We start from the raw sequence: 10874 nt of genomic DNA on the forward strand, positions 1-10874 counted from the left end.
CCAATAGGATCTTGGTCAGAGTATACGCCCCGCGGCTCTGATGTCCTCCATCTGCGGTTCCCTGTGGCTCCGTGGCAACGGGAGACTTGATTATAGGATGGGGCAGCAATTATTCTTTTTTCTGTTGGTCATTTCCATTTCATATACACTTGTAAGCTTAAGCACATACTTGATAAAGACATCTTCTGTGGAGCTTATTCAAAATAAATTGATGCTAAGTATGATTGTTGCTTTAAGATAACATACTTGTGTAATACCCGTTTGCGCTTTGGCTTGTCTACCCTCTCTGTCCTCTCACATTTAGTCCTTTCTTCCACTTGTAGGACGTTGGGCTCAGGCTCTTCTTGGTTGATGCGTGACAACAGAAATTGCCTTTTTGTTTAAAAGGCAAAAGTTGAAATGTTTACATCTCTTGAATCTTATAACCTAATCATTAATTGTCAGTAAAGGGTAGAGGTGAGACACCTACTCAAAGTCCTCCTCTGACAAGACATCATCCCTGTTTCTTTCTTGTGGCTTCACCTGGGCATCAGTGGACTCAGTCGTCTCAGAGGTGGACAGAGGTACTCTTGTGGTTATTTGGGGATCCTTTTTGCAGGCTGCACTTAGAGGTGGACACAGCTGTTCACCTATGGACAGTCTGGCCATGAGAGCTACAATTTCTTCAATATAATCACTTGCATCATGGTGACAATCCTAAAAAGAGACAAGGATATTAGTTAATTTCATCTTAGGGGGCTTTCACACTAGCCTCATTTAGTGCGGTTGAATCGCACCATAGTTCCCCTTGGTGTGGTTTGTTGGGCAGGTGCATAGCAATCAAACTCAGATGCGGACCAAACAAGCATACAGAGACCTCATTGATGAGGTGGTCTCCATGCACTTTCAATTGAACTCTCGAGCGGTTCGTTTGTGGTGAGAACGTGATCCGACATCGAACCGCACCGACTGTATACTCCGCAAGTCTGAGCTGTTTGGCTATTGTAGTCCGGTTTTCTTTGAAACCTGCGATGCGGCAGAACATGCAAACTGTAGCAGCTTGCAACGTTTCTCTCGCAGAAATAGACTGCGGTCACTCGCATTTCCGTGGTCAAACCAGCCGCCGGTAAAGTTGGAGAGGCAGAGGACTTTCTTCCTGTATTTACTTTCTTGCTCCCGTCCCAGATAAATCTGACCAATAAGTGGGGTGAATGTTCTTGCGTGGTTTGTAATGGCGCATTTTGGTACGCTTGGATTTTTCTATGTGTGAAACAAAACAGTACAAAAGGGAGATTGCTCCAAGTTTTCAAACTCAACTAATTTGGACCAGAGCAAATTATCTATAGGTGCGAAAACACCTTAAAAGAACTAAATAAAAGTGAAATTAAGTTTAATTATTTGCAAAAACATTATCACTGTACAAAATAAGTAGATAAGTAAGTTGAAAAGCTGTAAAACAAAAAAAGGTTTCGCAAAAACAAAATCACACACTAAACTGATACTGACATAGACATTTTAAACTTCCTGTTCAAATACTATTTTGTGCATTATTTGTTTTCTTAGCAGACAATACATACTCACAATACATACTCAACCTAGTAATGTAAATACATTACTAGGTTGATAACTTTTACAAACTAGGAAAAAAATACTTTTTTATAAACAACTCAACTAAATGAATCAACTTACCCTGTTTTCACTTGAGTTATCCATGTTTGTTTAAAACTCAGATCAAGCTTTTCAAGGTTTTTCTGAGAGCTTTCTCTGGTGTGTACACACAAGTTGAACGTTTGCAAAATCAGTTCTGATTTCCTGCACTGTGAACTACTGTAACATCACTTTGATTCTAGAACTCTTATGTTGTCATAACATGGAACATGGGTGGAGTCCCTCCAAACAGTGTGAAAAGAGTCTTATTATACCAACACAACTGACTGCAGGCTCATCTTAAAGATGAACTGAACTGGAATTTGATTAAAGGTGATATAACAGATGTATTTTATTTCTTCTCGTTGGTACAATGATTAAAATGGCTGAATTTGTTAAAAGGGGTAAAATGGTACATTGAAAGTGTTGTTGTTGTTACATGGGCGCCGCCATGTTGGAATTCCACAACCTGCTACGTCACTGGCATGGTAAGCAGCCGTGGAATGTAAACAGTCAGAGGCTACGGACATGGCTGGGAAACGGCAACCAACAGGTTTAGGGGGTTCATACTGTATTACCCATGGCTGCAGTAATGAATTTTATAGGGGCTAAGGCAGCTGGGGTTATTAAATTTCCACAGGCTACCTTTGACAAGGAAGCCAGTCCTAAACTCATAGCTAGCTGCCTTAAAACTGGCTAGCCCTCCGGCGCGGCCTCCGGGTTTAGAGTCTGTAGCGACCCATTTTTTAGCGACAGACTGTTTAGAGAGCTGTACATTTGATACAACAGGGTCACTGGTGAGGGTTAAGTCCAACAGACTGAAACCTGAGGCCATACCCTCAAAGATCAACTTTTCAGGCTACAGTACAGGGCCGACCGATAGACCAACGGCAATTACCAACACCAGCGATGCGCTCTGCCGCGAGACAGGGACAGCGCTGAAACGCTCCCATCAGGCAGAGGACAGAGAGGTATGTTTAGCTGTTATCCAGCATGCTAGCTAGTCTACTAGGCAATGGGTTGGATGTAACGTTGTTGTCACATACACAAAACACGCCATATTACGTACACGCACAAATAATAGCGTTCAACAAAACTGAGACTGACACACTTGGCCGTTCATGTAAAAAAGTAGGTACAAAACGCTAGATACCACACGGTCCAACCTAGGGAAAAGGCTAGCAGCTAAACACGTTGGAAACATTTATGTCAAACTCCACAAGCTAGCACTCCGACCATAGACTGTATGAATAAATCCTGACTCCGACGATATCACAGATCAATAATAATGCGTTACTAGCTGCTAACTAAACCACAGCAGGTCTGTAAACAGACTCCAATGTCCCTTTCTACTCACCCTGATGCTAGCTGGTGTCCACCGCCTCAGGGCACATCGTTGATGCAGAGGGAGTTCAACTCGCAGAAAAAGCTGCTAGTTCCTTAGTAAGAGGTATCTGTGCAGTATCCATTTGGGTGTAATATCCATCAACGAGCCACAAGGAAAAAATCTGCCAACTCTACACTAGCCTAACGTAAGGGCAAAACTTCGTGAATCCTCCGTTGCATCTATGGTCAACCTGGGGTGACTCTCCTACGTGCAGCGAACTTTTTTTCTTTTTTCAAACTTTATTTATTTTGGTTTTAACATTTTGCGTGCAGGTAACTTAACAAGCGATCCCATTGGATGAATTCGTCCAATCACAGATGGATTCTGTTGCAGTGTCCATGCTCCGGCAGCGCCCACACACACACCAGTCACTTCCCCCCACACGATCCTGTACTGTAGGTGGAGCCTGAAACCATGGACTGGTCATCCTCCATGTGGTGGTAGTCAGACACTGCAGCCCTGTCCCTCACAGGCTCAAATACGTAACCTATGCCATTAAAATTACTCATTTTCATGTCCATGCTGCACTGTAACCTATATACCTTCGCAGGTCCTACCATGCCAGTGACGTCATCGAAATTGTCAGTGTTCTAATACTAACAAACGTAATTTTTGTGTTGCTTAAAAAAAGCTATATTGATTTTTTTTAATTAAAATTTTTAGTGTAATTCATTTTTATTTGTCATAACCAACACATTATCAATGCAGATTATTTCAGTTCAGTTCATCTTTAAGTTACATTGTTATTTAAGGTAAAATGTTAGCTACAGATGGATAACCGCAGTCAACAGCTGTTAAATGTAAGTCCATGTGACTTGCTACCTTTACAGTCCTGTAAATAATTAAAAATGTTATCCTGTAAAAACAAAACAACTTGTTCAACTCACTGATACTGATACTGACAGCGCCAAGGCAAAATGCTACATGATATCAAAAACACTAAAATAGACACCCCACAAAGTACCTTAAACCCCTAATATTACGACCTATTATACAATAAATTGCTTCTTAACCCTCAAATGTTAAATATTTAGGAAGATTTTAATAACAGCACTTTAAGAAGAAGCAGTCCGGGCCCACTGATTTAGACCTATTCCATGCACATGTAGATGTACGATAACACAACAATGTATAACATTAACATTTTTGCAGGAAATGGAAATTAGGATTCTTTATAGCGCAGACCAAAGCCACACCCAAGACCATTTAAATAGTCTAATGATATATACATTTTTGCCTTGGCCTGTAAACATTAGTCTAACATTCAGCATTTCTAGCAAGTTAAGTGTGGACAAGGCACTCATAAACAGCTCAAACAAAAAGCAGCAGCCAGCAGCTTCAATGAAGATGCTATCATGTGGTGGTATTTCCGGAAACACCAAAGGTTAACACAACATCAGGTCATAGGTCACAGGTCAGGGGACCGGAATATTTTGGCTCTAACAACCAAACCTCTTCATATATAACTGTTTGTCTATCTACAGATTCAAGGGGTCTACGTAGGCCGCTACATGATAAGAGAATGTTTTGTCTCAGGACTGTCTTCTTTTTGAGGTTGGTGGGCCAGCCACACTTTGGCATACTTTCCAGAGAGAGAGATAGGCTGAACTAGGCGTTAGTATCTGTGTCTGTGGCGCCTGCAATATCTTTGTTTAAGGTTCAGCTAAATGTGACACCTCCAGCATGAGTTTAAATACACTTTATGGAAGACAGGAACTTCAGAGAGTTGGGACGGCACTGCACAATAACACATTGTGGTTAAACTGTACTGCCTGCCTAATTGTCTCCTCGATTGAGTGTTCATTAAATGCTTCTGTGTAAGTCATAAGTCTCCCGAACCCTCTTCGCATACTGCATGTTAATGACTTGTGCTGCTCCTGAGTTTTTCCTTAACAACTGGCGTCACGAACAGGATTCCAAAAGAAACTACAGAACTGGTAAGTGCAAATCCTATTTTTTTCCCTTACCATGTCTGAGTTTTGACGGAATCAAAAAGAAACTGTAAATGGAATTTGGAATTTGGCTATAAAACATCTAAGGCCTGAGGAAGGTCTGATCTCCCTGAAAGATTTTCAGCAGAGATTAAAACCTAAATTCATACAACAAATGAGAAAAAGAGCAGCAGAGCCTTGCCTTGTAACTGTTTGAAGTGACATGACTTATGATGTCTGTGTTTGTATGGTCAGGGATCGGGACCCAATGCTTACAAAACAACAAAAGTAAAGAAGCAGTAAAACACCACTATTAAATATGCAAATAAACTATTGTGCCTATGTCTGCAGTTAGTGATATACAGTACATATTTTGTAAAATCACTTTTCAACTGATCAAAGAATTAGAAATAGGCCTAGACTACAAGTGGCATGTCCCTGTAGGGCAGGTTGAAGGAATGAACTTTACTAGAGGTTAACCAAAACCATGATGACAAAAGGCCCGAAATGGGTTGATGCATCTAGGCTAATGTTTTATATTCTATTCAAAGTGCATATAATGCAACTTTATTACCTTATTTTGTATGTTATGTTTTATTGTTGCTACTTAATGTAAAGCACTTTGGATACCTGCTGGTTGCTGTAAAGCGCTATATAAATCTGATTGATTGAACTACAGGACAAAGTCCTCACACAGGACAGACAAGTCCTAAAAAGTCTTATTGGGGATGCCTACAGTATGTCCACAGGGACAAGCCCCCATTAACACGGCATAAAACTACTCTGTTATGGACTGATGAGTATTTGATATGATAGTATGATAAATGTCTAACAGAAAAGTTTTTGCAGGTGAGTGAATTTGTACTAATCAGATCTCTGGACAAGTTGTCTTTATCTCCAAGGTGGAAAGGTCCATACCTGCCATAGGTGCTGCTGCCAACCAAGGCAACCTTTGGGTTGATGGGAGAGCAGAATGGGTCGATGCTTCAAGGTCCAGGCCGGTTCCCCCAACTGACAACAAGGAAGTGAAAAGCGATGGTGAATGAGAAGATGGGTCTTCCTCTTCGTCCTTCTGCTGAGTGGGTTCGAGCACGTGACTTGTCGAGGCAGGCGTGCCAGATGTTCCTAGCGGCCCGGGCTTTCCAGGCGCTTTTGGGTTTCGAGGAGTTTCGGTTGCTCCAGGAAACGAGAACCTTCGTTTTCACGACACAGGCTGTGTCACTGACGGCCACGCCGTGACGTGGAAAAAGGTTCTTTAAAGAATGTTTCGCGCCACAAAGGAACGACCAGCACTAAGAACCGCTTAGTGCTTGGCAACAAACTAAGGTTAAAAAACTTTGTTTTCAACAAGAAGAACAAAAGAGGACAATTTCACTAGAACAAGGAGGGTGTTGTATCTGCTCCTATTGTGTTTCAATGTCCTGTTGACAGATACAGTACAAAGTGGGTCATTGTAATGTTGCATTTGCTTTGGTTCATTTTAGGAGAAGATGTTATTGGAATACTAGTTGTTACACCTCAAACGTAAGATATAATGATAGCTAAACTCTCCCATATCTATATTATTATTATTATTATAACAATTGATTAAACCCCATGTAGTGTTTGAAAAACAATTGAAAGATCTTTAATTGCAAAGTGTGAAAGGTTTATTATCACATAACTCAGTGAGAGCCAGTAAGCTGCAATACTCTTTTGATAGATGAAGGTGATGAAATTGACGAATTGCTCAAAAAAGTCTACTTTCCCCAATTTACACAATAAAATCCCAAACTGAAGCATCAGTGGAGAACTCACGAAAAATCCCAAACTGTGCAGACAACTAGTGCAATGAAAACAAAGTCAGTAATTGGCCTTATGTGCCAGAACGCAATTTAAGCGAGTAATCAATGCATTCTCCGGTGATTAATCCGATTTCAATTACAAACGGCGATTATAAAATTGTTTAATTAGAATGGTCTTATTTCTGCAACTGAGGAAGACACAGAATATTGTTACACCCATAGTTATTCAACTGATTTAACTAGATATTCCCGATTTAAGGAAACAGCTAAATTTGTTGCAAAAAAACTATTAATGACCAATATTTACCAACCGGATTTAAACACACTTTCCTTTTGAGGCACCCTTTAAGTCCAGCTTCATGTACAAATAGGTTTTGAGTATAGGGTCCAAATAGCGTTGGCCCAAACAAATTGTTCAAATCCTTCCAAAGATCAAATATGCACTTACTTTGCAAAGGTGTTAGCCCAAGCTTTGATCAATATCCAGCCATGGTTTGGATACACGTCTATAGGGTCAGTTTAAGTGAAGGTGTATAACTGAACGGTGCTGTCATAGAGCAGACAAATGCCCCTACGTGACGGTATAGTATATGTGCCACCAATTTTAGTGCATGAGTAACATAATGTCTTCCACTGTTTCCAAGGAATAGGGAAAAGAGCGCATGAAGATTTGGGACATAGTGATAGTGTTTCAGTAATGAATGTTGTTCTAAAGTGATCCCAGTTACTGTAAATCTATTGTGAGTAGACAAAGCCTATTGCTGCATACTTTATGACAAGTCACACGGAAGATGCCATTGGGCCTATTTAATCCCTCATTAGAACGGTAGAGTCTGCTGAAATAGCTGCTCTGTATAACCTAATTCCCAAGTACAGGAGAGAGAGCTCTCACAGATGTAACAAATAGCTAGCGCGAAGTACCATTTTACGCGGTATTCGTATCTGCTGTAGTTCACATTATAATACTACAAAAAGACAAATACATCTGATTGACAAAAAAGCTGTGACACTGTTCACCCAAACAAAGTTGGCAAACCTTCTAAAGTAAAGGCTAGACTGGATCTAGGGATTATTCAGGGATTGATAGTTGTTAAACTAGTTTCCCCTGTACTGAAGCTAATAATCCAATTCCATAGACGCTGAAGAATAATAACAGAAAGTCACAATTGATGTTCTTCTTTGATTATGAAGGTTTCAACAGTGGGTTCCACCAGGTTGTATTTATGACACTGCATCTGAACCTCAGAGGTTTAATGTAATCACTTATGTTAAGTGACTATGGAGCCGATAGAGAGAGTATGTGTCTCTACTTGAATAATGCATTTGAGATACATAGTCATTCTCATTCATGCATTTCCATAGCATGCTGCTGCCTCGAAAAATCAGTGTTTAGTAGAGGAAAAGTTTATGCTGTTTCCCGCGGGTTATTGCATTGTTTATATTTTTATCAATTGTTTTCGGGATAAAATAACACCATGGTTTTTATCACTTTTACATACCATAATTAAGTACGCTTTATCACGTTCAACATACTCATACTATGGTTTTATCACTTTCTAACCATACCAGCTTCATCACTTCATACATACCATACCATCAGTTTACCTTTATCTCACATACCATAATTATGTACGCTCATCAATCTCTCGATACCAACCATGTTTATCACCTTTCACATACCATACCATACCGCTTATATCACCTTCATACCAACCATTTTACACTTATACATCATACCATACCATTACAATTTTTTGGATACCTATACCATTCTTTATACTCTATCGACTCAACACCATACTCATTCTTTTACCTTTCATTAATACCAACCAGTAGCTTTAACACCTTATCCTACATACCAATATACGTCTTTCACCTTTTACACACCATACTGTTTTTAACACTTTACATACCAACAGTTTTTACACTTTAAACATACCACTACTTTTAACATAACAACCAACCATACACTTTACTATATTTCACAACCATATTTAACACTATTACATACCCATACAAGCTTTACAGCTTTAACATACCAGAATTTTTACCTCTTATTAACACAACTATTATTATTCAAAGACATACACCAACTTTTCACATTACATACCTATACCATGTCTTTAACATCTTTATTCTAAATTATATTTTTTATCACCTTTACTCAACATACTATACCATGGCTTTTACACTCTTTAGCACATACCATACCTACCTTTATCACCTTTTCACATACCATACCAATTAACACTTTTGACATACCATACCAGGCTTTCACCTACTACCATAATTACCAACATTTACACAACCAACTTATATCCTTTGACATACCAACCATTTTTATCACCTCACATACCAACCATTATACTGTTTTCAACACCATACCCTTATCATTCTTTTACCAACAAAATTCAACCAAATTACCTTAACTACAACAACATACCATTTAACACTAAATCTAACCATACATCACACTTATACATACAACAGGTTTTTCTTACAACATACAAAACACCTTTATTCACAACTCATACCACAAAAATACTACAGTCAACAACCACACTTTTAACTACTAACCCATGTTTACATAACATACACTTCTACACTCATACTAGCTTACACGTTTTAACATACTCATACTAGTACACTTTTAACATACCATACCTTAACTTCACATACAATACCATACCTATCACCCTATTCACACATACCATAATCATCTATTCACACTTTTTCACAACCAACAATATCACTTTTTACACTACCAACACCTACACAAAATTTTCTTCCTATTACAACAACCTATACACTTTACATACCATACCATGTTACACTATTACATACCATACATACAATCTACATACATAATTACCTTATAACTACACTAATTAATGTTAAATATACTTGACCTTACATAAAAAAAGTTTGCCATACTATACGTGATCGTAAAATACAGCCATAACTTATTCGGGATACTATAAGAAATTTATACATACCATACTTTAATTTTACATATCATACCATATCACCACTTTACTCAACATACTATAACTATACCAATCTATGACATACTATACATTTCTTGAAAATATAATTATGGTTTTAACAAATACAATAAATGTTTTTATCACTTTGACATACTATACTATGGTTTTTATCACTGTTTGGCATACATACTATTTTTATCACTTTTTTAACATACTATACCATGCTTTATTAACTTTTTACATACTATACTATGTTTCATCATCTCTTACATACCATACATGACTTTTTCACTTTTTATACTATAATAGGTGTTTAACACTTTATTCCACATACTATACTATAGGCTTTTATCACCGTTTTTAACATACTATACTATGTACTTTATTCACATACCAATACTGTGCTACACTGTTTTCACATACCATACTATGGTTTAACCTAATAACTATACCATGTTTATCACCATTACATATGCTAACATTTTTTTTTTTACATACATACAACTGTTACACTGTTTCACATACTATACTATGAGGTTTTTACACTTTACAACCATACTATGCATGCTTTATTTTTAACACTATATTTTTACAACATAATAGTTATCACGTTTTATATATATAAATGTTTTTACATACTACTACTTTTACAATTGCTCCATACTATATATTTTACACTTCAACATACTATACTATTAAGCTTTATCACTCTATTTCACATAACTATACTATGGCCTTTTAACACTTGTTTCGACATACCATACTATGGTTTTATCACTTTTAACAAATATATATTTTTTCCTTTACATACATACTATAATTTAATATACTAATACCATGTATAACTACATAATATACTAAATTTATCATTTTCACACATACATACTATGAACACATACATAATACTATAATTTACATACTATAATAATACCAACATATATTTTATCACTTTTCACATACATATTTTTATCACTTTTACATACATTTAGCTTTCACTTATTAAATAACTATACTAGGGTTATCCTCTAAACCACTATATTACACTTACATATATCACTTTACACTTTAATATTATTTATCACTTATTAACATACTATACTATGGCTTTATCATTTACAACTATAACTATGTTTTTCATCATTACATACTATACTATGGC

The 10874-nt window shown here is 37.4% G+C and overlaps 1 long non-coding RNA gene across 1 annotated transcript in view; it reads left to right on the forward strand.

The window, feature by feature from the left end:
- Positions 1-7635, forward strand: part of LOC120553790 — a 198056-nt gene extending 190421 nt beyond the window's left edge. Inside the window, exon 6 of the long non-coding RNA XR_005638204.1 lies at positions 5847-7635. This is a non-coding gene — a long non-coding RNA (uncharacterized LOC120553790). The remainder of the gene's footprint in view (positions 1-5846) is intronic.
- The last annotated feature ends 3239 nt before the right edge of the window (positions 7636-10874 follow it).

This window comes from Perca fluviatilis, chromosome 23, assembly GCF_010015445.1.
Source record: "Perca fluviatilis chromosome 23, GENO_Pfluv_1.0, whole genome shotgun sequence".
Taxonomy (NCBI): Eukaryota; Metazoa; Chordata; class Actinopteri; order Perciformes; family Percidae; genus Perca; species Perca fluviatilis.